The following is a 22968-nucleotide window of genomic DNA, read 5'->3' on the forward strand; positions in this document are numbered from 1 at the left end:
TCAGGCTCCGTGCTCAGTGGGGAGTCTTCTTCTCCCTCTCCTTCTTCCCCTCCCTCCTGCTCGTGCTCTTTTTCTCTCTTAAATAAATAAATAAAATCTTTTAAAAACTAATATGCAAATGCTTTTCTTTCCCAAGTCTTTGAATGAAATGATGTTCCAGAGAGAGGTTTGCATACCTCTAGCATATTACAACATACTTCCAGGATGTACCTCTAATTTAGAAGTGTGTTTTATAAGATGATACTGAGGGCTGAATATATTCAGCAAGTATACATCAGTAAGAATATGTTGACTATTCAAATATCAAAATACCTTTGTATTGACTGGTATGTAATTTCTCTACAATCTCTAAGTGGCATCCATCTCCCACATCACCCCTGAACTCTGCTTGGTCCAGGAACTAAAGGGTTAAAGCCTGTCCCCCAGGACCTCCAAGACCCTCCCCATTCTGATTAGCTGGTAGCTAATCCATGCTGTTAAATATTTTGGATATCATCTCATACACATGTAGCATACATGATGCTCCTAGCATATGCTAGACCCTAAGAAAGCAGTAGGTATTTTTAGTCCTGTGGCTTTGGAGAATTCAGCCTGGGAGTATATATTTTCAACTGCAATGTGGCCAGTATCTCTACCTCCCCCACTTCAGGACACAGCCTTCCTTCCTTTAGGGAACTGTGCCTTTCCGCTTTCTGAGGTTCTGGTGAGCCTTCCAATCCAATTACAGTAACCTTCTCTCCAGCAGCTCTTAAGATGGGCAATAATATGAGTCTGAAAAATCATAGTCTCCATTCTCTGATAGGCAGATGCTGAAACTTGGGATGAGTGTGTGAACCAAGATGGACCAATCAGGATCGTCCCCTACACTCTGAATGCAGAGTCTAAAACACTCCTTGTCCCTCCTTTGAAACATGAGCTGAAAGGATGTGGCCTCAGGACTTCCAGTGGTGTTGGCTCTGCAATGAAGTCAGCTGAGAAGAGACTTATGGGCAGAAACAGGCATATGGAGAGACAGAAAAAGAGAGGGCTCTTATGATATTGTCTGAGCACCAGGCCAAATTCCCATCCTTTACAATAGTGATTTTTACACTTGGGTGTGTATCAGCATCACCAGGAGAGCTAATCAGGTCCACTTATCATGATGAAAAATAAAATGATAAAAAAAAGACAATATATGGAATGGGAGAAGATATTTGCAAATGACATATCCGATAAAGAGTTAGTATCCAAAATGTGTGAAGACCTGATATAATTCAACACCTAAAAAACAAATGATCCAATTAAAAAATGGGCAAAAGACATGAATAGACATTCCTCCATAGAAGACATACAGATGACCAACAGACACATGAAAAGGTGGTCAACATCACTCATCATCAGGGAAATGCAAATACAAACTACGATGAGATGTCACCTCACACCTGTCAGAATGGCTAAAATTAACAATACAAGAAACAAGTGTTGGCAAAGACATGCGGGAAAAGAAGCCCGTGCACTGCTGGTGGGAATGCAAACTGGTGCAGCCACTGGAAAACAGTATGGAGGTTCCTCAAAAAGTTAAAAGTAGAACTATCCTATGATCCAGGAATCACACTACTGAGTATTTGCTCAAAAAATATAAATACATTAATTCAAAGGGATACACAAGCACCTCTATGTTTATAGCAGCAGTATTTATAGTAGCAAGATATGGAAGCAGCCCAAGTGCCCATTGATAAATGAGTGAGTAAAGAGGTGATGTGTGTGTGTATTATATACATATGGAATATATATATGTTTATATATATATGGAATATTACTCATCCATAAAGAATGAAATCTTGCCATTTCTAACAACATGGGTGGAGCTAGAGAGTATAATGCTAAGCAAAATAAGTCAGAGAGATAAATACCATATGATTTCACTCATATGTGAAATTTAAGAAGGAAAAAAAACAAGCAAAGGAAAAAAAGATAGAGACTGACAAAACAAGAAACAGACTTCTAACTACAGAGAACAGATGCTTGCCAGAGGGAAGGAAAGTAGGGGGATGGGAAAAGAGGTGAAGAGGATTAAAAGTGCACTAGTCGTGATGAGCACTGAGTGATGCCTAGAAGTGTTGAATCACTATATTGTACACTTGAAACTAATATAGCACTGTGTGTTAACTATAATTAAAATTTAAAACTTGATAAAAAAATTTATGATATGTTAAAATAAAAAAACTGATGAGTCACTAACATGAGAAATTTTAGTCTGATTGTTAGGGAACTTCCCAGACAGTGAAATGAACTGAACTGTAACCATGTGCCTAAAATAAATTAATGAAAGTCCTTTGTATATGACATTTTAGAAACTGGCAAATATGCAAGAAAAGAAAACAGGCTCACTTAGGGAAGTCAGATGACTCCTGACATCTTTTCATCTGTAACTACCATCTCTCAAGGATTTCTTTAAGGACAACAAAAGGAAGCAAAACAACAGATTTTAAAAAAAATATTTGTCAGGGGATCCTGGGTGACTCAGTTGGTCAAAGTGTCTGCCTGCGGCTCTGGTCATGATCTCAGGGTCTTAGGATCAAGTCCCGCATTGGGCTCCCTGCTCAGTGGTGAGCCTCCTCCCTCTACCTCTGCCTCTTTTCCCCCTTGTGTGCTCTCTTGTGTGCTCTCACTCTCTCTTTCTCAAATAAGTAAATAAGTAAAATCCCACAGCTGGTAAATGGGAGAGCTAGGATTTGACCTCATTCATTTGACTCCAATATATGTGCTTTTCCACTGCAATAAAACACTGTAAATAAAGCATTAAAAAAAAATAGGAATCCAGAGGCCCAATCTTGTCCAAGTGGACAAGGGCTGGCTCCTCTTCTGTATTTTTGCCATGTCCTCCAAGTAATTTGGATATATACCCAGGTCTGAGATCTACTAGCTTTACAAGCATGGAATCTAATACTTCTCCTTTTTTTTTTTTTTTTTTGATTGTTGTTGTTGCTGTAACTACTTTGTTTTCCTATAAGTAGGGATGAAGAAAAGCACTTAGCACTAAGCACTATATAGGCCATGATGAGCCAAGTCTCTGATCAATGAACTAGGTCTTTGATCAAGGTCCCAGAGCCTCCCCGATCTTGGGTCACTTAGTGAATTGCATGTTTGCTCCTAAGTATCCTCTATGGATCCAACAGTGGCTGGAGCATGCTACTGAAATAGTTGAGAATTGACACCTTCAATTTTCTTGGGCTCCCCTGCATCTGCAGTTATCTGAAGGACATTCCCTGAGCTGCAAGAAGTTAGAGGCAGCCTAAACTAATAGAAATTTGGCAGAGGAACATAGAAATTAATAATAAACCACAGAATAGGACACATGGACCATTCATCATAGCTCCTTCTTTGACTTTTGCCTTTGCTTCTCATCGAATGTTGGGTTCATTCGCTTGAGCTCTGTCAGGGGATGTGTCACTAGCTCTGAGACTCCTTCCAAACTGAGAAGTCTCAGCTAAGTCAGGATATCTAGCCTAAATTAGGCTATATCCCCTTGCCTGGATTAATCCTTGTGGCCAGGTGGTGGCAATTCTTATCAGAAGGGCTGCTAGAGGAGTGGAGACCACTCCATTTCACATTAATAGTGACTAGTGTGACATTCTTGCATCTGTCACCTTGTTTAATCTTTGCATCTATCCTGTGAGGACATCAAGTGATGACCTTTACATTTTGATGAGGAAACAGAGGCTCACAGAGTTCCTACAAGGCAGAGCCAGGATTTGAAGTCTGAACTCCCTAACTCCAGGGCCCACATCCTTTCGCCACCCTGTGGGAAGCCAGTGGGCTTTCCTTCTATCCCCGCCCACTTGCTATAGTTCTTGGCACATTTCAGGATAGTTGTATCTGCTGCCTTAATTCTTTAAAATGACAACTACATGGCATGTCTTAAAATTGACCAGATGCTTCTAACCTGTGTACTGGGGTCCAGAGTCAGTTCTCTGAAAGCTCGAAGGCTTGTTTAGAGCTTGCTTTGAAATTGTGGGTTTGCTCCCTCAGAAAGAGGAAGCTAGGGACACGGGTGAGCCTACTTTATTTATAGTACTCTTTCCTCTCCTGTAAGTGCCAATCGAGCTCTTTCTCTCAGGTTCTAATATTGAAACTCTTTGTCTTCTCCAGGAGCTACACACTACACCACATGAAGAGGAGGGGAGGGGCTGAGAAAGTTATTTATTAGAATTAAGATTTTACTTTCCCTAAGAAAATGAGGGAAATTTTGAATTTCTCTCCTGTGGTTATGAGTTTCTGGAGGTACAAGATTATGTCCTATTTCACTGTACTATTCCTCATGTTTTCTGGCATAATGCCATGAACATGGAAATTTCTCAGTAAATGCATACTGATTTAAAGTGAATTTTGCAAGGTTCTACATATAGTCAGGAAAGAGCTTTTGGTGGATGACCTCTAATCTTCATCTTAGTGGTCCTATGGACAAAAAAAGGACATAAAAGCCAATTATGTGTTTCCACTGGGGGAAGAGGGAAGGTGCATTACCTATATATTTCCTCTGCAGCAGGTATTAAATAGATGCTTTACATATATTATCGCCACAACAACCCATGGACATAGATACCATTATTATCTCCATCTCCACACTAGGAAATTTAGAGAGAACAAGTCATCTGGAGTGCAGTATGGAGAGGTGATTATGAGCATAGACTCTAGACACAATAGTTTTTTTTTTTTTTTAAGATTTTGTTAATTTATTTGAGAGAGAGAGAAAAAGGAAGAACACAAGCGGGGGTGAGGAGGAGCAGAGGTAGAGGGAGAAACAGATTCCCCACTGAGCAGGGAGTCCAAAAAGGGGCTCAATCCCAGGACCCTGAGATCATGACCTGAGCTGAAGGCAGACGCTTAACCTACTGCCACCCAGGCACTCCTCTATTGGGTTTGTCTTCAGACTCACTTATTAGCTGTGTGACTTGAGGAGAAGAGGATAATATGCTACAATGAAGTTTCTCAATGAAGGCCTTACCAATGTCATAGGCAGCTCTGAAGGGAGGAGGGCCCTTCAGAGTTGTCTTGAGATGGAGTGAGGGGGCAAGGCCTCTCTGCCCTCAAGTCCACAACTCTGAGTGCCACCTGCACTGCAGCTCTCTCCCAGGATGCTGACAGCTGAGTGTTGTCTCTTAACCACATTTCCTGTAGCTGTGACAATAAATCTTTCAGTCCTGAAGGGGCCTCCAGGCAGCACATCATAGTGTCCACTATAGGATGAATGAGCCCCTCTGAGCCTCTGTTTCTCTATCCATAAACCAGGACTGAGAATAATAAGGTCACCTATCTCAGGGAGCTGTTGAGGACTAATGAGCTCTACACATACAGTACAGTTTGACACATTGCAAGCACCCAAGAAATTGTTGCTAACTATACATCCTAAAGTTTGAATGGGGTAGAGTTTGGAATGGAGATGGGGACTGCTTCAGGAAGGTCTTCTTGAAGAAACTGCCACCTGATCTTTGTTATTAGGAGGGACAATGCTTGACTTTTTATTGTGGGATGTGTTATGAGGTTAGACATTAAACAAAAATGTAAAGTAGGTGAACAATTGAATCCATTCAACAATTGTTTAACAAGCATCTGTTGACAAAAAGGGTAGAGCCTGAATGAAACTTGAAGAGGAAGTATAGTTTTTGCTCTGAAAGATCCTGCACTGTAGTGGGATAGACAAGGCTTTAATGCTGGATTCCATGAGAAATTAAACATATTTATTAGTAGCAATGCAGTGCAGTAGGAGAGACTCTTGGCACTGGATTGTGGTGAATGTTGGATATCAGTTTCTAAAATAACCTCCAGGGGATCCCTGGATGGCTCAGCGGTTTAGCTCCTGCCTTTGGTTCAAGGGCGTGATCCTGGAGTCACGGGATCGAGTCCCACATCGGGCTCCCTGCATGGAGCCTGCTTCTCCCTCTGCCTGTGTGTCTGCCTCTCTCTCTCTCTCTGTGTCTCTCATGAATAAATAAATAAAATCTTAAAAAAATAAAATAACCTCCAATAGGTGACTTTTCATATCCATCAAAATGTGAACTTAGATGTTTCTAGAGAAGGTGTAATGAAACTGTCACATTTTAACATTAAATTAATTAATTATTTTTACATTAAATTAATTTAAAATTAATTTGCTGCAATATTTTTGGGGGGAGTTTTATAGTCTCAAAAACATTCATGACCTTTGATCCAGAATCCTCTCCTTGAAACTTTAATCCAAAATAATTTGAAATAATGAAAATCCTTACATTGAAAGATGTTTTTTGTAGTGTAGCCTATAATAGAGAAAATTTGAAGACTCCTCAAATGTTTGGTGCTACAGGAACAGTCATTTAAAATTAGAATTCAACTTTCTTGGGGAGGAATGGTTACGTTTGAGATCCATTTTCCAAATGGAGATCCATTTTCCAAATATTTTCCAAATAGTTGAAGCCAAGAGTCAGTCATGTACTTATTGCAACAGGTAGAGACAAATGGGACCAGATCTCCTTAATTCTCGCTTAAGAATTCAATTTTTCTTTCAAACTATCATTTTGTTTCTAAACTTGCTTTCCTAGAGTGAAAAGCCAGCTGCCAAAGTTGCAAAACTATAAGACCAAGTTAAAATGACTTGAAGTATATCAGTAAGGCTATGTTAATATTTTAATTAATTAATTTTTTATTGTTTGTTTTGTTTTTTGACTATTGCTCAAGCGGTGAATCTTGGGAAAAGAAACTTATTTGTGGGATCCCTGGGTGGCGCAGCGGTTTGGTGCCTGCCTTTGGCCCAGGGCACGATCCTGGAGATCCGGGATCGAATCCCACATTGGGCTCCCGGTGCATGGAGCCTGCTTCTCCCTCTGCCTGTGTCTCTGTGCCTCTCTCTCTCTGTGACTATTATAAATAAATAAAAATAAAATAAAGATTAAAAAAAAAAAAAAAAGAAACTTATTTGTGCTAAAACATACCTTGAACTCACTCATTGTAAACATACTCAGGTTGTGGTTTACCGTGATTTATTGCAGAAAATTAAAATTTTCTGTATATTAGGATGTTTTGACATCCTCTCTATTACATCCTAAACATATTAGGATGTTTTGACATCCTCTCCAGCCTGGAGAATGCCTATGCCTGTGCTAGGAATACTAACCAACCTGGAGTTGAACATTCTCTATTTGGTCTGTGTGTCTCAGGATGCAATATCATTCTGCTTTAATTATCTCAGGGCCAAGTAAAAGCAACTAGGGATCATTTCTATTGCTCAAAGCCCATGGAAATTATTTAAACTAGCCAACCTTAAACTGTTTACTTTCACCTACTTTGCCTTTCCTGTGCAAAAACCCCAAAAAAAGGCTGTGGCCGAAGTGCTCCCCTAGCTCCTGTCTTCTGCCCCCCACTACCCTGGTATTTCTCATGTGGCCCTAAGAGACAGGCTGCACCTCCTTCTCTAGGACCTAAGGGTGATAGACTTTGATTTTTCTGTTTTTTTTTTTTTTTCTCTCCTCTATCTTTTCTTGTGGACGTACCTGAGTGACCATCTTGTGAAGAATGTGAAACTCATGGCCTCTCAGTAAAACATCCTGGCATTAGACATCATAAGACATAGATGAAAAGCCCAATTGCTTGTCAAATTGTACTAGCACTTCCTCTGAGCATTTCCTCAGTGCATCATCCCTATCATTCCATTTAATTAAAGTACCCCATAGTGTGTGAGGGACAGAAGCCAATGATCAACACACCCCACTCTGGCTTCCGAGAGTGGAGGTACATCAGCTGGTTCTGTTAGAAGTGACAGAAAACCTGATTTTTTAAAATATTTTTTAAAGATTGATTGATTGATTTGAGAGAGAGAGAGAGAGAGAGAGCCAGGTGGAGGGATAGGGGAAGAGAGAGAATCTCAAGCAGACTCTACACTGAGCATACAGCCCAACTCTACACTGAGCCTACAGGGCTCTATCTCACAACCCTGAGATCATGACCTAAGCCAAAACCAAGAGTCCGACACTTAACCAACTAAGCTACCTAGGCACCCCCAAATGGGTTTTTATTTTAAAAATCAATGTATTTTTAAAAAATAGAATATAATAGCTGACTTAGGATTAAAAGTCCAAGGTTAAGTTTGCTTCTGACATACCTAGATTTGGGCCTCCCGTGACATCACTAGGCCTCTGTATCAGTCCATCTCTTGGTCCTACCTTCCTTTGTGTGGACAGCTGCCTCCAACCCTCATAGTTGTTTCAGGTTTCAGTGGGTTAGAATAGGAGTCAAATTCCCAGAATTTCAGAGAAAATCTCTCTATAGCCCTGATCAGATCACGTGATGACTCTAAACCCCTCAGTGAGGGAAATGAGATGGAGGGATGGGCCTGGGCCTGGGTCACATAACCAGCCCTGGCGGTGAGGAGGGAGATGCGTGGGGCTCTGGGCTGGTTTCATAGGAACCACAGTTGGTTAAAGTCTGAAAGGATGACTTTAAAGAGGAAATTAGGACACACTTACTAGATAGAGTGAGTAAATGCCAGGCAGCAAAATCAACAGATGTCTACTACAGTTGGACTGTTGTCATTTTATTCTAGCTTTGCTGGGAAAAAGCCAGTAAGAACAAACTCAGCAAATCACAGACTTGCGCTGAAGAGAAGAAACACGAGAATCTGAGGAGCTGGGTCTTTTTTCTCTAAATAGAACATAGTTTACACTATCAAAGACAGATGCTTGTTTATTCTATGCTGAGAGCTCTTCAGCGAAGAGGATTCCAAATATCCTTCCATCTGCAGATAATTCCAGGACTTTGCAATTTTTACTATTTAATGAGAAAATTGGAGGAAGGACAATTTAAAATAAAATAATAAATATGTCTGGAGGAAAGCTAAAGAGCTACATTATTTCACAATTCTGGAATTCAGAGCAATAAAAAGTAAACAGTCTTATTGGCTCAAAGGAGAATCCTTTCATCCATGAAACAACTTTATTTGGTTATTTGGGCATCTCAAGAGACTTCCTTTGTGGCTGTATTATAAAATAACTCCTTGTGTTTTCATTATATACTGTCCCGCTGGGTGTTATGAAACAAGAAATTATTTGAGGATTTTAATTTCTGTATTATGGAGCTTTCTATCATTTACATGTCCCTTAACATCATATTAATTCATATCATTTTTAGAGATATAATTCTGAAAGCAATTTTCATAAAAATTTCTTAAAGCATATACATTTGAGCTAATTGAACTGAAGGCTTATTTACCCAAATTGCCTATGCCAGTACTGGTTCATGGGTTTTAAAAGTAGGACATATTTTTGGAACTAGTCCCTGATGAACATTTGAAGAGAATTTTTGATCTCTGGAAAAACATTTGTTCCCAACACAGGTGAAATCAACTTATAAGAGTTGATACTGATGATGATTTAAAGAAATTATTCTTTATGAATTGAAAAGAGATGTCTTATCTTACTAACCAAGCTTGAGAGTCTGGTGGATTCTCATCTGGGTGAAATATTACTTAGGAGGTGCAAACTTAGAACAAATTGGAGAGTGTTCCTACAATCAATTTTTGAGTTTGTTAGTTCTACTTTGGTTACAGAGTAGCTTCATTTACCATTTTTGCAACTCTTCACCCACATGCTTTATTGTCGTGCAAAATTCTTCTATCTGGCTAAATTCCCCCGAGGAACAAGTATGTGCAGAAAGTGTGCCAGACTGGGAAGGAAGCTGAGTAGGCATCTGTCTGCAGTGTAATTGAAGGGATCTTGCATAGAAATTAAGGTCCCACAGAAATAGCCCCTACAAGGCACTCAACAAATATTTGTTTGGTGAAGGAAAAAACTAAATGAAGGAATCAGCATAAAGTTATCTTGCAGATAAAATTAGAAAGGCACCATGTAGATATTCCACCTAATATACTTCCCTCACTCCTAGCTGGGTCTACTTTATCAATGCTTATAGGAGTCACGATTGTCATTAAAGAATATCATCCCAGAAGTCAGAGAAGAATGTGTTCACTCAATTTTCCAAAGATAAAAATAACTAAATTGTGATTGAATTTTCAAAAATACAATGAATCAGCTCTTTGAATTATGAAAAGTAAAGCATAATTATCTTTGTTACACCATACTGGCAGAATTTTTGTCTTATGGAGCAACCCACCACCACTATTATCTAATAATTGATGCTCCCAAACGTATTAGTCACAGAGAGTCCCTGGATTGTACTGCTTCAGGGACAGCATCCATAGACACTTCTGTGTGAATGACAGCCCTGGAGTTTGTAATGCAGCACCCCCCTCAACATCTACTGTTGACTTTGTTGCTTGTCCAAAGCCTCAGTTCATAGTCTTGGTCTAATATTTTCAATCTTTTTTTTTTTTAAGATTTTATTTATTTATTCACAAGAGACACACAGAGAGAGGTAGAGACAGGGGCAGAGGGAGAGGCAGGTTTCTGTGGGGAACCTGATGAGGGACTCGATCCCAGAACCCTGGGATCGTGCCCTGAGCTAAAGGCAGATGCTCAACCATGGAGCCACCCAGGTGTCCCTAATATTTTCTGTTCTCGATCTCGTATTAATTCAGTAGGTTTGCAGAAATTGTTGCTGTAAATTAATGCATATTTTTATTTTCTCTCTGTTTTTCTGGTTTGCGGGACTGGAACTCAGGAAGAAGGATCCCAGGAGGAGCCTAAATGCCTCGAGTTGGAACAGAAGATGGCATCAGGTAGCGTACACCAGTGAGATGCCTCCTTTTCTGGGCTGCTGTTGCTGACAGGAGGGCCTACAGCATCCAAAAGCTTTGCATGTTGCACAAGAAAGTCTGTGTGCTCCAAATGATTGGAAACACAACTAAAAATGTCACTAGTAATGGATTCCAGGCACGACATCTAGACAATCTGGTTATGATGCAGAAACTAGCTGCTTCTCTTCTTTCTTTTATTGATTACAGTTCTTGATGAACACTTGCAGTGAAGTAAATGATGATAATGATGAAGAAATTTCAAATTCGGGAATACTAAAATAAGTAATGTAGTTTTTTGCTGAAGTATTTATGATTACCTTGGAAAATGTTATTTAGATGCATTTGCTGGGTTTCTTTTTATGTTAGCATATAGTGAAATATGCAGCTTTGCTAAAGCTATTTACCCCATAATAGGACTTTCTATGTGATAATATGGGAAGAAACAGTGATAAGTCAATTTATAACTTAGTTTCTGACTATGATCAGTATAATGATAATGACATATAATGGCCATAAAAATAAACATTAGTTGAATGGACCTATAATAATGAAAGCTAAATCTTAATACTCTCTGCTTCTATATCCAAGTGGCTTTTTGTTTGGTATTTTAGACATTAAGGGGTTAGAAGAGGGCTCCAGATGTGTTTGCTGCTGGCAGAGGCTCGTTTTCTTGTAATTTAATGGCAAATGGGGGAGCAGAATTGAGAAAATGGAAATAGTAATGAAAAAATATGCAAAATGGTGGAAAGGTGACACCCTGCTCTGATGTAGATGCAGAAAGGAAAGTTAGCAATTAAGCAGCTCCACAGTCTCCCTCTATACTCCTCCCAAGTGTCTACCCCCCACAGTAACAAACATTGCTTTACTTTGATGCCTCTCCCTAGGAGATCCTTACATGGCTCCCCTTGCAGATCCCTTGCAGATCCTTGTATGGCTGGCTCCTTCTCATCAATCAAGTATTAGCTGAAATGTCCAGTCCCAGAGACTACTTTATCATTCCTTCGAATCACTCTTTATCTCATTGCCCATTTTATTTGTTTCATAACTCTTATTACAATCTAAAATCATCCTTCCATGGATTGATTTGGTTACTTATTGTCCCCCAGAGAGAAACTTTGCCTATCTTGTTTATTGGTATCTTAGCACCTTGGATAGTGGTTGGCACCTAGTAGTCATTCAGTAAATTCTTATTGAGTCCTTCGTGTTCACTATATGCAAGGCATTTTATTTCCCTGTGTAATGGAGATGCAGGTAGGATGCATTAAGTGTGGCAAACTCTATGACTATTTTAGATTTCTGACCCATAAAGGAGAATAAGACAGGACCCATGCCTTTCAAGAAAGTAAATGTCTAAGGCATAGATGTGTTTGGAACATGAGAAATAATGTGAAAAGATGGCACAACTAAAACACCACTGGGAGCATTGTAGAAGTAGAATCTAAGAAGTCTCCTTGAGTTGATGATGCTCATAAGGAGTTTTGGAGTTGATTCTTTAAAGATTTTATTATTTATTTATTTGTTTATTTATCTATCTTAGAGATAGCAAGTGAGTGAGCATGCATGCAGATGCATGGGCATGTGAGGGCATGAGTGGGGGCAGGAAGAAGCAGAAGGAGAGGGACAAGGAGATTCCACACTGAGTGTGGAGCTGGACGCAGAGATCAATCTCCTGACCTGAGCCAGAACCAAGAATCAGATGTTCAGCTGCCTGAGCCACCCAGGTGCCCTAGGAATTTTGGAGTTTGAAAGTAGGGACATAGGAAGGCAGAGTTGAAGCTTGCATATTATACCCCTTGAAAATTGTTCTGAGTGCCACTTTTGCACACTTACTCTTGATGGTCAGTTCCTCAGCTAGAGGAGGCTGGACTTATGGCCATTGCTGGGTCCATGCAAATTTGGCCAAGAGATTTTGAGTTTTCTGGTTGCTGTTATAAATAGTATCATTTGCCCACTAGATTTTGAAGATATCCAAAGCCTTGATTATCCTCCATGTTGTGAAGACACAGCTACTCTGCAAGGCTTTTCTAAGACATGAATTGAATCCAACAGGTCCTACCATGAAATCTCCAAGTGAGAAATCAGAAATCCACTTCTGAAACAGTCTGCTAGCATCTTAGATCTGTAAGCCCTGTGTGAGTGTGTGACTAGAAACGTAGTGTAGTAGGAAAGATTTCCCTCCACAAATTCATTTGGAGTCAGAGACCCCAATGAACAGAATTCTACAGCAAAAGGGACATCATTGAGTTAGAAATCTGTAATCCCAATTTCTTTGTGGTTGAATAGTATAGCTTTAGATTTTGGATTATGAATAAAAGGCGTATTCCTCTATTTTTTTTTTCAAAAACACCTAATAGCCCTATTCTTTAAGTAGAAATTTCAAACACAAAATGCAAAAATTTCTCACTATTTCTAAAATAGTACTTGGGTTCACCAGACAGAGAGAGGCAGAGACACAGGCAGAGGGAGAAGCAGGGAGCCTGATGTGGGATTCGAACCCAGGACCCCGAGATCACGCCCTGAGCTGAAGGCAGATGCTTAACTGCTGAGCCACCCAGGCATCCCAAAACTTAACACTTTGAAAATAAACTGTATTTTCCCTTTCTCGTTCTTCACCCAACCTGTTTTCCCAATTTATTTATTTATTTTTTTAAAGATTTATATATTTATTTATTCATTCAGAGAGAGAGAGGGAGAGAGGCAGAGAGAGAAGCAGGCTCCATGCAGGGAGCCCAACGTGGGACTCGATCCCGGGTCTCCAGGATCACGCCCTGGGCTGCAGGCAGCGGCGTTAAACCGCTGCGCCACTGGGGCTGCCCTGTTTTCCCAATTTAATACTTATCTTCATTAGCTACTTGTTTGAGTCAAAACTCATGGATCCAATCTAATGCCTATGCTATCAGATCTGCCTAGGAAAAAATACATATCAGTTTTATTTACTTCTCTACTATTTCTGCCACCACCACTCTCTGCCATCTCCTATGTTAATTACTTAATGCAAAAGTTATGTACTATTTTTCTTGTCGCTCTACCAAATAACTACACATTTAGTTCCTTGCAACACAAATTGATAATCTTATAATTCTGGAGGTCAGAAGTCTAAAATGGGTCTCACTGGGCTAAAATCTAGGGGTTGGCAGGGCTTTCATTGTTCCTTCAGGAGGCTCTAGGGGAAAGTCCATGTCCTTACCTTTTCTAGCTTCTAGAAGTCATCTGCATTCCTTGGCTGGTGGTCCCATTTTTCATCTTTAAAGTCCTCCAGTATAGTATTTTCCAATATCTTTCCTGTGTTTCTATTATCATGCCTTTTCTGATGCTGACGCCTCATCTTCCTCTTGAAAGGACCCTTGTGATTACATTGGACCAGCCGAGATAATCCAAACGTGTGGCATTAGTGTGTTTATGCCTGTAGTTTTAGTTCATTCAGTTGAGACCTACTGTGCTTATTAAATATTCTTTGAAATTCTGTTATAAATTGTGTCTGCCAGGTCATTTGAAAAGTATGAACATAATTCATTGACTAAGAAATGTTTACTGAATAACTAGTATTGCTAGACATTGTGCTGGGAATTACGCTATGTTTAGAGTGGTAACTAGGACAGATGTGACTCTGTGTCTCACAGAGCTTATGGGAAAATGAGAAATACAACCATTAAATAAATAAAAGGAAAATGTAAATTATAGAGAAATTATAGGCTTAAACAAGTAAAATATAAGTTATTGAGAAAGCAGGGTCCTAGAAAAGTCTTGCCTGTAGAGCTTATAGTTAAATAGTGTCTCTAAAACATGAACACAGAGAACTAAGACCACGGGTAGGATATGGTATGTGCTGGAACGCAGGCAGGATTGGGAGGATGGAGATCCAAAGAGGTGAGAGAAATTCAGTTTGGGGGATCCTGGAAGTTATCCAAGGATTTGTGGCATATAGGCTGGGTCTCAAAGGATAGATATGAAATCCTTTTGTGAAGAAAGACACATTAGCCAGGCTATTTATAAAGTGAAAACCAAATACTGCAAATTGAATCTAAAGTGATACTTATTCGGTATCCGGCCCCTTTTGTGGCTGATGACCTAATCCTTAAGCATTTGTCACTTTATCCTGAGATCTGTAATTTCTACTTGCAGGGTCTACCCAGGGGCTATGACAGGTTAATTGGGAGTATGTTTAAACTTTACTACCATCATTACCTGTCCTTTGCTGTCTAATAATTTAGTGTCTGTACATTTGAGGGTTTTTTTTTTCTAATTAAGTGATCTGCCTGTAATAGACAGAACCCTATTGCTTACTCAGAATCAGGTGGCACTTCCCCTTGGCTTCATGGATATATTAACTGAGTGGACAGGGTAACCCATTTATAATAAATCCCTTTTAATGTGATACATTGTGAGTTGCTGTCAGCTGGTGCTTCATTTCATCAAGACCATTGCTGGGTAGGTTCATCATAAGATAAAGTTTATTTTTGCCTCCAGCCTGCCGTTTCCATGCCCTGCCCCCTCAGTGGGATTCCCTCCTCACTACCTTCCATCCCCAGCTTTGCTACCATCAAAAGAACATGTAGGGGCACCTGGGTGGCTCAGTGATTGAACGTCTGTCTGCCTTTGGCTCAGATTGTGACCCCAGGGTCTTGGGATTGAGTCCTGCATCGGGCTTCCCACTGCCTGTGTCTCTGCCTCTCTCGGTGTGTCTCTCATGAATAAATGAATAAAATCTTTTAATAAAAAAAGACTCTTTAGCCTATTAGTATTTTAAGCTGCAAATCTGCCTACAGAATGAAAAAATGTAGTGGCTGCTAAAGGGATTTTAAACATTAGCAAGCAGGTGAAGAAGAGGAGGCCTTTCTGGCTGTAGTCACACGTGTGGTTAGCTACTTTCTTGACCTGAATAAGGCTCTGAATCATGAGGACACTCAATGAAGATTCCATCAGGCTATGTGTTCCTTAAAAACAGGGGTTATATCTCTTTGGAAGTAAGGTTAGATCTTTTATCCAAAAAGGTGTCATTTTGGTTAGATCTTTTATCCAAAGGTGCCATTTTGGAGACATCTTGCATCCTTCTTGTATAACATCATTATCATTGCACAGGGAGAAGGAATAATGAGGTAATAGACCCATGAAAAATGGTGATAGGAATGGAGGTGTGAAGGAAAGATTTCCAGACATAAGAGTTTCCTTGAGGTACCATGATGTTGTCTGAAAAATAGAGAAAAAAACAACAATACTTTAATAATAGTAGCAAGAAGGAGGCCATAGTTCCAAACAGAAGAATCTCTAAGTCAGCAAGAAGGCACAATTCAAAGCCTGGCAATATGACCGTCTGAGATAAGCCAGTTATTAGAAGTAGCTGAGGACAGGAGAAGAGTTTACATGTTCTCACCTGGATTTATACCTCATTTCTCAGCAGCTGCTACATCTAAGTTGGCAGACATTTTGGTTTGCATGGCTCACTTGGCCACCTGCTCCCAGGTCTGTCTTTCTGTGGCATGTCTTTCCTTTTTGTATTGCCATAGGATATGTTCCTTTCCTAGAGCCTTTTGTGGTTTCCATGACTTGTCATTTTAGAGAAGTTTTGTGATGAGGCTTCCTTTAATCTCTGTTTCACTGTAGGGTCCTTGGAACAAGCCAAGCACCACAAATACAACAGCCTATAAAAGGCATCAATACTGAATAAGGTTAAAAGTGAGCGTTACCTTTTTAGTACAGAGACTCAGATTTATGAGTTGACATAAAGAAACTACAGATCTTGCCCAAACTAATCTTATCTCTAGCCAAATGAATAGAAATTATGTAGTATCAGTTTTGGGAGAGTGAGAGGAAGATTTATTTATTTATTAATGAGAGACAGAGTGGGGGGGGTGCAGAGGGAGAAGCAGGCTCCACGCAGGGAGCCCAATGTGGGACTTGATCCTGGGACTCCAGGATCATGCCCTGGGCCGAAGGTAGGGGTTAAACTGCTGAGCCACCCAGGGATCCCTGTGAGAGGGAGTTAGCACATCATATCTTCATTTATTCATTCATTCCCTTGTGGACAGGGAGACAGATGAATGGATGGGCCAGCTATATTTTCTTGAGAGAATTTTTTTTTTTTTTTTTTAATGAATTGCACCCTTTCTGGTGGCTATGTTTCAAAAGAAAGTAAAATGTGTTTTTAAAATGTTGGCCGGATCTTGCCTTTTTTGTTGCCCGTGTATTGCTTTAGATGCAGGCCAAGTATTTTTGAATGCTGAAACAACTTTCAAATGTGTTTAAAATCCAAGAAGACTTTGTAGAATCCTTATTATCTTTTTGGTTGCTATCAGCCTGTGTGCTGTTGTGGCCTCAAGATTGCTACACTCTGATCATAATGGGGGAGAATCTTATAAGTCAATGTTGTTTTATGACAGAACATTTCACTGGAACATTCTTTTTGCTAAAGGTCACCTAAGGCTGAGGGAGGCCCAGCACACTTTCAGAGTTGGCCTTCTGTGTCATCTGCATTTAGTCAAGCTTTCATTTCCTGTGGTTTGTAACGTTTCTTATGTGTGAAGTAAACCCCAAACAGTTAAAATTCTTCAACTAAAAATGAAAGCAATAAAGAAAAAAATATATGTATTTTTGTAACCTTTGTGAGGAAGTGAGACCAGGGTTCCATTGAGCAGCTTCTTAAGAGATGTGATGTTGCTGTGTGTGTGTGTGTGTGTGTGTGTGTGAGGCTGGCCCCCTGCAGGAAGGTGGCACTTCTGGCTGGGAGCCATGGGAGGTGAGAGAATGACCTATTCTCTGGTAATTCAGATAACTAAAATGTTTGCTTTTACTGTCATGTCATAGTAGAACAGTCAAAATGAGGTCTCTACCCCATGCCAACTGTATTTCAGTCATGCCTCACTTTGTGCAAAAAAAAAAAAAAAAAAGGTGATTTATCTTCCTTACCGATTTTTCTAAGGCCCTGGCTAAAGAATGAATAGAAAACTGTTCAGGTAGGGACATTGGAAAACAGAAGGTGGTGTGCTTCCTGTATCCTGAGTTTACTTTCTTTCCATCCCCTTAACCTTAGGACAGACCATCTGAGGTCCTAGGAGGTCTTTTATTACAGAAAATGCTGCTGGGGGCTGGAGATGTCTTCCAGCAAAGACCTGATCCCTAAATTTCCATATGGGATGAATATGTTGGTCTGCATGGCTTCCATCCCTACCTCCTAACTGGTCTCTGCCCTCAGTAAGTCTTTCTCTGACCACCCTGACCAGAACTGTAATCTGTCTATAACTCTTACCTCCTTGCCCCATCTTACTTGTCTGAAAACCACTTATGACTCTCTGATGCACTATGTCCTTTCCTTGTTCTTTATGAGTCTTCATCGTCTAGAATGTAAGCTCCATAAGCTCTGGTGTTTGAGCATATGTTATGCTGCTCTGTAAATAATGAATGCCCAGAACAGAGCCCTATGTAAAGTAGATGCTCAATAAAGATTTGTTGGACAAAGAAGGAATGATTGCTCTTCTCTTTTAAACTCTTGCTACTAAAGCAGTTGGCTCTACCAGAAGCTGAATACACAGAATCTTTTTCTATTTTTTTTTCTCCAGTTCCCAGCATAATGTTCTGGAGTATGGAAGAGTTCAAAATAGATGGCTGTTTGACTGAAGTATAAATGAATGCGTGAATGACCAAGTGTGGTTTACAGTACAACTTTTGATATTGAAGACTTGTTCAGTAGGGGCTTTAACAAACATGAAGACGACCACGCTAATCCCTGGGAAGTCAAAGATGAGGGAGACACAGGGCTTGTCTTCAAGGAACTAAATGTACTTCCTTTACCTTCTTCCCATTCCCTTGGCTATAGGACAGTCTCTGGGTTCTAGGGGACTTTTATTAGAGAAAATGATGCTGAGGTTGCACATGACTTCTAGCAAAGTGCTGATCCCCAAACTCCTGTATGGGACTTGGCTACCATGCTTTTATTTTAGTCTAAGGAGATTTTATTTAATCTTAGTCTCTACTTCAAATGATAATTGATTGGATGTTCACTATCATGTAAATTCTTCCCACAAAGTGAAGGTCTACCAGAGGAATATGCACCTATGAAAGTGATATATTCCCCATCCCAAGAACTAAAACACCACTGGATGGGATACCATGCATGGGCTTTTATAGATATTAGTGTACATAGGAGGAAGTCATGGGGTGGGGGAGAGCACAGCTAGATTTTCTTCACTGTTAAATCAGCTGGCCCTGCCCTTGAATCCAAGGAGATGCTTGGGGTGGGAGTGAGTGTAATGTTTGTTTTCGGCAGGGCAGGGCAGCAAGAGTGTTCTTTCAAGCAGGAAGGGAAACTTCCTGGCCTGCCCGCTTAAGTTGTACCAGTCTGCTCCTAACTCAGTATTATTTCATGTTGAGAAGGTGTCAGACTAATGAATCCGGTTTCCAGGTTCTCAGCACTGTCTTAGTAACATCTATTAAGCAATAATACCACCCACAGCTTTGAAACCACAATATCCATACTCCTCAGGGTCACTGAGGGAGCAGTTTCTGGTTTTTCTCCTCTCCCCATGGACAGAGAGCTAATCATTTCCAGATTTTTTTATTCAGGAAATTCAATAGACCACTTATTGTTTGTAAATGAAAAAACACAAATAAATAAAAAGGAGTTTGATTTAGTCCTCTGCAATCAAGGTACACCTGATGTGTTGTCGACTAACCAGGCACCTGTTTCTCGAAGAGGAGCAGAAATGCACCTGCACATCAAATGTTTGGTTTAGATATTGTGCCCATGCACCACATGAGACACCTTGGTAGCTTTATCGGATACTACTCTTTATCCAATCCTGAGTCCCCTTAGCACCCTGGAGGCACAGGGCTTCCTAGAAGTTTATCCAGGTCATAAAAATGAATCAGTTACTAGGAATGAAATGCTCAGTGTTGGCAATACTTGGAGCAGAATTTTCTAATGTGTGGGGTGTGTGTGTCCCCCACACGATGTTTCAATGCTATTTTATTTTCTTCTATTATTTCCCTGTTTAAAATTTCTTATCCAGCCTTTGTAAAAATCCCTCAGAGCAGAAAGAATCATGAAGGCAGCACTAATATACAAGAGCAGCAGTGATGAACAACTCTAAGGTTAAGTAAGTGAAACCATACACGGATGGTCTTTGGGTGTCTCCATTCTGGAGGAATCCCTCTACCCACTTCCACTTCTCACTTCCCGTCCCCGCACGTGAATGGAAAGCAGGAGCTTGCGCTGCATACTGTGCTTCTGGATGCCCAGCACACTCTTTCCCTGGACTGTACCCTTCCTCCCGTTCTCGGGACACAGATAGCGGAAATCATCATGTAGAGGTTCCAGCTGGTCATTGTCACCAAAGCCCTTAGGTGAGATAGAAAATGGAAAGTTTTGGAATCTCAAAGATTGGTGGTGGTGTTTCTCTTGTTGCTGTTTACCCATGTTTCCCTGCAAACATTTAAATGAAGTGGCTTTTTGATCCTAGGGGTCCCCTGAAGTCAGCATCGTTATTCCCCTCACTCCCACACCTCAGTTCAACATGGCTTTGTGGCAGTCATGCCCTACTACCCATTTAGGTGACTCCCAGTGGGTGAGCCACTGCTCTAGAATCTGTACAGGAGGAGCATAGCTCAAGCAATGTGGTTGAAAAGACAAACCAGGACTTCTCCTAAGTTATTTATACTTCATTGAGAAAATGTCACTACTCTGAATGCTACACCATTCAGAGGCTTCTCGTGATTCCAGATTAGGGGAGGCAGGACTGATGAAGCTTGGGGGAGCAGGGTGGCCACCATACCCCAGCTTCTGCTTCTATAGACCTTGGCTCCACTTCCTACACCTACAGGTGTCTGCCTTGGGCTTTCTCTTCCAGAACCTGCTCTGACCCCCTCAGGAGTAGCCCTCAAGCAAACACTGCTGGGACCTGATGAATAAATACCTCCACTCATTGACCCCTTGGGGTGGCCAGCCGTGGGCCACATGTTCTGCACTGATGCCCAGAGTTGCTCCCAGGGGTTAAGCCACAGAAGTAGCTGATAGCTCTCCTCCTGGCTTATCACCCCACCCCACCTGCTATTTCCCTCACCTTCCACAGAAACAGCTTTCGGGGGGGGGGGACCCATAATCAGAGAGGGTACCCTGGCACCATCAGAGCATTCAACACAGTGTAATATATTCAAAAGAATCAATGAACCTGAGATCTCAAAAAAGAAAAACTAAAAACCTTTTGACAAAAGTGTTTTAAAACCTCAATGCGAAATAGCTGCTCTGATCACTAAATTATTAACTTGTTAAAATGGTGGCATTCCTCAGCTTCTTAAAAATTCTCCAACCTTTTCTGAATGCAGCATTCTGTACTTACCTGTTAATTGGGGGAAGTTAAATGATTATTAAGAAGGAAGGAGACTCTTCCAACTTGATGTTGACCATCACAAAGCATATTTGCTTAGATACTGCTATATTGTGACTCATTTTGAACTTACTTGATATGAATTGAGGAGTGGATCTGAGTCACAGAATCATTTCTTTCCAAGCCCCAAACATGAGCCCTAATGTTTGGCTGAGTTACTGATTGGATCGGTGTGAAACTTGAATCATCATTTACCCTATTTTGAGCCTGTTTTTAAAAACAGCTTAGAAAACAATGCCTCTGGATCTTTATCCTTCATCACAGAGAGATGATGAGAAAAAGAGACAACAAAGTATGAGAGCAAAATGTTAATGAGTTTTCTAACGAATTATGGCTAAGGATTGGTATGTAGTCCATGTTCCACACAGATAGTAAAAAAAAAACAGAGTAATTCTGAAACCCTGAAAAGTGACTTCTAATATTTTAGGACTGATGTTACCAACAGGGCAAACTCAGATACATTTTGTTTGGCCTGCAGTCTTCTTCAAAATTAAAAATTCGGTTCCCAATGTTTAAAATCTGGAAAACTTCCTGTAAAAATCTAGGTTCTATCTGTTCTTGAGAAATTGTACAAACTGACAGAGCAGGCCTGCATGCCCAAGTGATAAAACAATAGAAGTGGGGTGACATCACATCCCTGCCAGGTTACCTCCCCAACATGCCTGTGTCGGAGGAGCAGGTGAGATGGCGTGGGGGCCGTTGCTGTGGAAACGAGATGCACTAGCTTGCGTCAAGCTGGTGCGCGCTGACCTCAGGCCAGTGATCTTTACCCCGTTCTCTGAAGCTCCCCACAGTTACATTTTCTTCTGTGTCACAGGCTAATGCTACACCATTCAGAGGCTTCTCGTGGTTTCAGTAATGGACAATAACAACTATGAAGGGTACCCTAGGAAAGGGAAACATTTAATGGATGGGTGTGACTGAACAGCTAGAAGTGTAGTTGCAGCTCCCACCTTAACGACACAGGACGGTGGAGGACTCAGGATGGCAATAGGGCACAGCTGCTTCTCTGGGTCTTTTCCTTTCATGGGAACTAAGGGGTCATTGTGTTCTCACCGAGAGGGCTGCCCTGATGGACTTCTGTTTCTGCTCTGGCTCAGCAAGGCTGATGTAAAATTTCCTTTGTGTGCATTTGCCCGTCTGGCTGTGTGCCTGGCACCTTTTAGATGGATTTTGATCAAGCATGACTCCAGTGTGTATAGTAATCATGGAAAATTTCAGCTTTCCTATCCAAGGAGAAACTGACAAAAGGGACAAACAGCCCTTGGCTTTTTCCAAGCCATAGAAGCAGAACCAGACCAAGGACTCAAGAGCCAGGGCGCATTTGGCGGAGGCCCATTGCTAGCCTGGCTGTCATTATAAACACAGAGGCATCAGATCAGTTCGTTTGGTTACTTACACAGTTAACTTGTCTGGTGAGTTCAACAAGTGTTTGTGGAGACTGCCCTCTCTGCTGGGCACTGAGATATAGGGCTTCAAGTCTCGCCTTGTTGGTTTTATGCACTCAACCCCAATAGCTGTGTTTCCAGCCATTTTCTCTGTGCCCGCATTCTTTTTATGCCTGCCCTGCTCTAAGTGGGTTCACAGGGTGGAGTTCTCTCCAACCATTTGGAAAGCCTTGAAGAAAATGTTTTACTTTCTTCAGGTAACTATGACTTTCTCTGCTCCATACCAAGCTACACCCCATTGATTGGATTCGGGGTTCACCTGGTCCAGCTGCCGTTTTTGATTTGAGTGTATTCAGCATCACATTAGCTGAATTGTCCTTTTCTAACAACTGAACACAAAGTGTCTGGTAAGCATGCTTGCCGGATACTCAACAATAACACCAGCTAACATTTATTAAGTACTTGCAATGCATTAGGCGCTATGCTAAGTGCTTTTGTGAGT

General features: G+C 40.8%; 2 long non-coding RNA genes across 2 annotated transcripts in view; one reads left to right on the top strand and one right to left on the bottom strand.

Annotated features, from left to right (window-relative positions):
* LOC140633349 (uncharacterized) overlaps positions 1 to 22968 on the top strand; it is an 82395-nt gene that overhangs the window by 12325 nt on the left and 47102 nt on the right. Inside the window, exon 2 of the long non-coding RNA XR_012030965.1 lies at positions 10627 to 10684. This is a non-coding gene — a long non-coding RNA (uncharacterized lncRNA). The remainder of the gene's footprint in view (positions 1 to 10626; positions 10685 to 22968) is intronic.
* LOC140633350 (uncharacterized) lies at positions 15087 to 21157 on the bottom strand. Its single transcript, XR_012030966.1, has 3 exons — positions 21031 to 21157; positions 19808 to 20033; positions 15087 to 15889 (listed from the first exon to the last, which is right to left on the bottom strand). It is a non-coding gene; the product is annotated as an uncharacterized lncRNA (long non-coding RNA).

Source organism: Canis lupus, chromosome 5, assembly GCF_048164855.1.
Source record: "Canis lupus baileyi chromosome 5, mCanLup2.hap1, whole genome shotgun sequence".
Lineage (NCBI taxonomy): Eukaryota > Metazoa > Chordata > Mammalia > Carnivora > Canidae > Canis > Canis lupus.